This window comes from Lepidothrix coronata, unplaced genomic scaffold (genome assembly GCF_001604755.1).
Source record: "Lepidothrix coronata isolate B3197 unplaced genomic scaffold, Lepidothrix_coronata-1.0 Scaffold170, whole genome shotgun sequence".
In the NCBI taxonomy this organism is placed as follows: Eukaryota; Metazoa; Chordata; class Aves; order Passeriformes; family Pipridae; genus Lepidothrix; species Lepidothrix coronata.
This window is the reverse complement of record NW_016690350.1, coordinates 352,604-359,002: the sequence shown is the minus strand read 5'-3', so window position 1 is coordinate 359,002 and position 6,399 is coordinate 352,604. Positions and strand designations below refer to the sequence as shown.

The following is a 6,399-nucleotide window of genomic DNA, read 5'->3' as shown; positions in this document are numbered from 1 at the left end:
ATTCAAGTTGCCAAAAAAATTGGTGGGAACTTGCAATTTCCGAGTTACAAGTTCACACGCCAACTGCGAAAGGAGAAAAGCCGACGTGCGAGGTTTTGCAGAACCCTGACTGTCTCCCTTCCGGCTGAGCTCTAGTCTGTGCTCCCACCGGTGTCGTGTGTGCCGACAGCCGGAGCAGGCACCGGGGCTGGCGGCTCCCTTCCAGCGTGTGGGCAGCCCGAGCGGCACAGGAAAGCGGGAAGGGGAGGAAAAAAAAAGGAGACCGAGATGCAGACTCAGATTGAGAAATAATTTCAGCCATGCCTCGGCGGATGGGAAGTTGGGTTAGCTTGGTCTTTGGAAAAAAGCAGGTTGGGCAGCGAGAAAGGAGCGGATCATCAGCGGAGCAGGTGCTCGTTTACAAAACATTCAGTCTTTTTATGTATTTAGTAAGTTTTGAATAACAGCTATGAGAGATCCCTTTGCTTCTGCCCGTGCTCCCCTCTCAATTATGTAAAATAAGTTTTGTGCATTCTGATTTTATGTGCTTTAATATTTTAGGGTTTAACTTTGTTGTTTCATTTTTTTTAAGTCTTCAGCGGTTGCATGTTTGACACGGTTTTGTTATCCTAGATGTTATGTTATGATCTGGCACACAGAGCATTAATTCCTTTATCAGCTCTATTTCCTTTACAGTTGTTCATTTAATTGAGCTCCTCTGTGTATTTTACAAAACAAGATGCATTCATTACAACTTGCAGACCTCAGATAGTATTGTAACATGTTTCAGAAAAATAGCACTTTTGTAGATAGTTGTGGAAGTTGGGTGGTTGGTTTATTTTTCAGATGATGGGAGGAAGCAGTAGCAGAATTCTTGCATGCATAATCAGTCAGAACTTTCCAGAAGCTCTTTATTCTAGTTATTTTCTTTTAAAGCTGTGTTTACTCTAAGAATTTGGCTGAGGCAGTTGAAATATGTGGCTGCAGTGTAGAACAAAATACACTGTATGTTTTGTTACTCTCCTTGTTCTGCTTTGACTTGTACAAACGGTTTTAATCCAAGGGAAGAGATCGTATGGTCTGTGACTGCGGTATCGTACAATCCAGTTTAGGGTGCAAATTACCCTCTTACGGCACATCCTGACACTGAATAGTCTTGTCTTGAATAGACTGTAAATAGAGAGAGTGTATCCTTCTCTTTCACAAGCCCTTGGAGCAGGAAGCCACATGCCTTAGCTCTTCAGTGTTTGGGAGCCAGCACATCTGTGGGACCATGCACCTGCATGTGGCTGGAGATGTTCAAATACTGTCTTCAGTGCACATTTTGGATGTTAAACACACACTGCTGGTTGTAAACGGCCCCCACATGCTGCTGGCGATTCAGCACCAGAAAGGCCATTTCCTGAAACACAGAGGAGCCTCTGCCAAACTTGGCAGTGATGGACCCTTCCAATCCAAGGCTGAACAGCTTTTTTTGGAGAGGTCATGGGGCCACGGTGCTGTCTGTTGAGCGGCTTTCTGTTCCATTGGCATCATGCATGGAAAAGGTATGGGCAGCCACAGGAGTGCTCACAGTTGCCCACTGTCATTGGTCAAGGCAGGCTGGAGAGGCTTATGTGGTGTCTGGTAACTCCTCTCTGCTGTTGAACCCTTTCCCAGTCATCTCTGGTGGTGGCTTAGAGGTGGGCATTGCTCTTCAGCCATGGGTGAATGCAGAAGAAGGAAATTAAGAGCTTGGCTTCCTGCATCCTGACTCAAAAGTAGGCATGTGTGCTTTTTCTGGTAAGTTAGAAACAAATTGGTTTCAACAGAGCTTTTTTAGGGAGTTTTCTCAGGCACAGGATGAAATTTTGAGGTGGAAAAAATTCGCACTTCTCCCCCCCCTCTATTGGGCCAGCGTGATGAGGACCAACTGTATTTTTGGGTGCTTGGGATCCATGTGCGTGGCTGCTGAGGAACATGTGCAGTATGTACACGTCTCCTGCACAGAAATGTGATGGGGTGGGATCCTTGCTCTGGACCCAGACTGGAGCTGTTCCTGGTAAAAAAAAAAACCACCAAGACAAAACTGGGGGGAAAGCACCTCTTCTGTCCCAATTAACTCTGTTGTGAATGATGTGAAACTGATATATGTTGGGTTCTTCAATAGCACGTGTGTGTATGTGCATTAGCTTACAGATCGGTGTGCACAGGCACATGTTTGGTTTCCCTGCTCCATCGTGCTGCCCTAGCTGTAATCTGAGAGACATAGCCCTTGGACAGGGCAAGGCAGGGAGACCATCTGTGTTTCCACAAAAGCTTAGCTAAGTGCATTTTTCATATTGTGTTATGGGCCTGATTCTTGTGGGGGGTTAGATGCTCTCAGTTGTGGGTGCTCAGCATTTTTGCAAGTCACCCTGCTCAGAAGTTGGTGGTTACATTTTTTTTTTTTAAATGGGAAAAAGCATTTTTCCATTTGCTTCTCCATAAACTGAAACCACTACAGAGCCTTTGCTTAGTTTTCCCCACAGAAGCACACACTGATGGAAGCATGAGAGGGACTGCAGGTCTTGGAAGGCTTGAAGTGTGTGAAAAGAAGGAGTCGTAATGAAAAGGGTTTTGCAACTTAATTGTAGTGGGTGTGCCTTTGTTTGTGCAAAGAAATGAAAGTGCTGGAGGCCGAAGTGCTTTCTTTATCCTCAGAATAGTGAGCAGTACAAACTTCCCTGGCCAGTTCTGCCAAGGTGCCTGAGACCTGCAAGTCCCTGCAAGGCTTTGGCTCTCTGCTCGCTGGGACCCATCCCATGGACTTGGAGCCTTGAGCCATCTGTCCTCACAGGGCTCTCCAGAAATAATGTGTTTTTTCCATGATGGACCTTTCTTGGTCTCCGAAGTGCCCTTCTTATAAGGTGTTTTTTCACATCACAGACTCACTGCATTTGGGGAAGTCAACTGGTCCTTTGCAGTGGTTTTGAGATTCATGACTTGCCCTCTGGATGGATCTGCACATCTCCGTGTAGCCAAGATTAAGCCTGTTGAAGGCAGAGGGCTTGTTCCTCCTGCACACTGCCTTGAACCCCTTTGGAGTAGTCCGTGAATCCCTTCAAATCTGGTGCCTGGGGGCCAAACTCCCTGCTGCCTTCTGCTTCAGCCTCCTCAGCTACCCCATGCCTCACAGAAATGCAATCCATTTTAAATTGATGCTGTTTGCAGCAAATTGGACTTGCTGTGTGAGGATGAGAAATGTTAACATAAATTCTTTAAATAACATCTACTAGTGTTGAATGCACAGAATTATAAAACATTTTTATATTCTGAGACTCATTTGCATCTTCACATTAAAAACTGTGGTTTTCTTCTCTGGGAATGTTGCGAGATCTGATTTGTTTTGAAATCAAAGCTAAATTTGTGTTCTTGCTTTCCTCTTTGCCCTTCATTTGACAAATTTTTCTTGTTCTATAAATACAGAATTGTAAACAAGGGCTAATCCTTAGCAACAACCTGGAAAGTTAACATTTCTCTCCAGCTCCTATTATAATTAATTCAGACACTCTGAATATGATGTGATTTACACATAATATTCCTAAGACCAGGAGGTACTAATATCTTGTTAGAGAACTGAGGAAAAGAACACGCTTTTGTGTGTGCCATATAACATAATTGCACTGCATTTTCTTTCATGAGAAGATGTTTAAAGATGCTTTTTACTTAGCATTTGAAAAATGAAAGGCTTCTGCTTCTGCATTTGGCTGAAATAGTCTTAAATGTGTTTTCCCTCCTGCAGCAGTCAACATTGTCAAAACATTTTGCAAAGTACATTTTAATAATATGGGTTAGGACCATCATTATATTAATTTAATTCTCTGTGTAGGTAAATTTGTAAGATGCTTCCACTTTGTCATAAAAGTTTTTCACAGTAAACATCATCTGCTTTCCCTGTGCAAAAAAAGGAAAGAGATAATCTAGTCAATGAGAGGATAAATCCCTTGCGTGAAAATCATGAAAATATAGCTTGAACAGTCTTTCTCTCATGGTCCATCATTTTATTTTATTTAATTTTCATTTAATTTTGTTTTGGTCTGTTTATATTTGTTCAGGGAGTGTTTTTGTAGTGTTAATCTGTGTAAGCCACATGCAGTTGAAAACTGCAACTCCCAAAAGGCTGTGATTAAAACGTTATGGATGTGGCAAACCACAAATGCAAAAGGAAGTTTACATTTAGATTTTCTTCATAAAATATTTTATTCAAGTTTTGTAATACCTTGGTATCGTGGTCAGCATTGCCATAAAAATTCTGTGTTATATGGAATGATACAATCTGTGAAGCATTTCCCATTATGTAGACACCATGTCTTTAAATTATAGCAATTTCTTAAGATTTTAAAGCAAAATGAGCTCTTAGAAGTGTGATTAATAGCAGGGAATGAGGCTAACACTGGGTCATCAGTGGCACTCCATTACAAAAAAGGTTGGACTAATAAAAGCATCCATCTATTTGACCAATAAAGCATTTGAATGATATGCTTATAGTTTTTATCATAGCATAGTTACTTTGTACTGAATAAACTGTGATTTTACGTGCTGGAAAAGGACCGTGGAACAGGCAGCGCTGCTGAGGTGAGAGCAGTTGCCTCAAGTAGGGAAATATCAGGACTTTTATGTGAAGCTTGATGTTTTCAGAAGCCTTCAGGTTGCGGTGTCTAAATTTTTGAAGCTGCTGTGAAATATCTAAATCCCCCGTGACCTGTGCCTGCCTGCCCACAGTCGTTCGGTGAGGCTGGCCCTCGCTGTCCTGCAGGGAGGGGAGAAAGGAGGGTATTGTGTGTAATCATTAATTCAGAGTTAAGTCCCCGGCAGCCCCAGACATCAGAAATACTCTGCTGCAGCACAGGAAATGGGGCAACACTTCTGTTTTCCTGGTGTGCGGACGCCAACCCCGTCCTCGAGTCGCACCTTTCATCCTGCCTGCTATTATGCTGTCAACCTGATGTATTTAAAAAATAGGCCGTTGCCTGAACAATACTGCATTTGGGTTTTATTTAAATACCTGCCTTATTAGTAGGTTGTACTGATTTCATGGTTTTTGAAGCGGGTTTTTCTTACTACAACAAAAGGCTAAATATTTTCTGATAAAGAAAACGGAGGTTCTTGGCCAGCTGTCGATGTCCAGGATTGTGCTGTGGAAAAAAGTACCAAATATTCTAAAACTTGTGAAAAAATGATGAGGGGGGAGGCTTCTGGCCATCATGCTGTTTGCACATGAAATGGCAAGGGAGGGGAGATTAGTGCCAGGGCCAGCTGTGACCTTGGATGCTTCGTGGATTTGAAACAGGGATGATTTTCCTCAGTGTGTGGCAGTGGTACTGGTGCTCATCAGATGGTAGTGGTGAACCAGGGAGGGGCCACAGTGCAGCTGGGAGAAAAAATGGCCCGTGGTATAGCCCACAACTACATCCTCTAACCCCACCCAACTGGTACAACATCTTAAAGGGCTTATTTTACATAGGAGAGGGATGAAGAGACTTCTGGAGGTCACACTCAGGGATTGTGTCAGGCAAGGAATGTAACCCAGAGCCCTGGATTAACCTTCACGGATAGGACCATCTGTCTTCTCTCTCTGTACTTCTTTCCCAAAATCCATGTTCAGGATAGAGAAATTACAGAAACCTTCCTGGAGGAATGTTGCAATAGGCAACTTCTTGAGTGATACAGGGATGAGAGATGGAGAAGGAAAAGCTTTATGGAAGGTGGCAAACCCAGGGAATTTTGGCATCCTAAGCACCTTGAGGACTAATGTCACAGTGCCTTGGGGTCAAGAGAGGGATGTTGAGTGGGGGCTGGTTGGGGGCCAGAGGTTTTGGTTGTGAGAAGGCATCCATGAGCCTTCTGACCCCCTTGGGTTAACAAAAAGGAGCTGGGACCTCTATAGAGATCAGAGAATGGTGATGGGAGGCAGAAGCAAAGGAGTTGAGGATGGGAGAGAGAAAGGAGGAGAAAGAGGCTGAACCATGGCTTGCTGGTTCATCTCTGCTGCGGGGAGGTGGCACGGCCATGGGTGTATGTGTAAACCACACGTGTCCATGGTCCTGCCGGGCAGGTTCTGTTGTGTGAAAAGCTGTTGTTTTGCTTGTTTGTTCTAGGAGTGAAATGAAAATTTTGCACCCCACCTTTTGCAGTTGTTGGTCGTTGGAGGGTTTTGGGGTTTTTTTTGAATGCAAATGGATCTTTCACATCAGTGGTTTGGCCGGTAAATCTTGTTCCGTGAAACACTTTCAAGTGTTTTCAACTCCTTTCTTTCCCCTTTATCAGAACAGATGCACAGCTCTCTATTTTTCTCTGCTGCCTGTTGTCTTGAGGTTGCACAGCAAGACTGCAAAGGCTTTTTTGTTTGTTGTTGTTGAAGGGGAGGAAAAAACCCTCAATCCACAGAAGAGTTAACAG

At 43.6% G+C, this 6,399-nt stretch overlaps 1 protein-coding gene across 12 annotated transcripts in view; it reads left to right on the top strand.

The window, feature by feature from the left end:
* The window catches only part of FOXP1 (forkhead box P1), a 382,197-nt gene that overhangs the window by 199,005 nt on the left and 176,793 nt on the right, over positions 1–6,399 (top strand). The gene's annotated exons all lie outside the window — the stretch shown is intronic.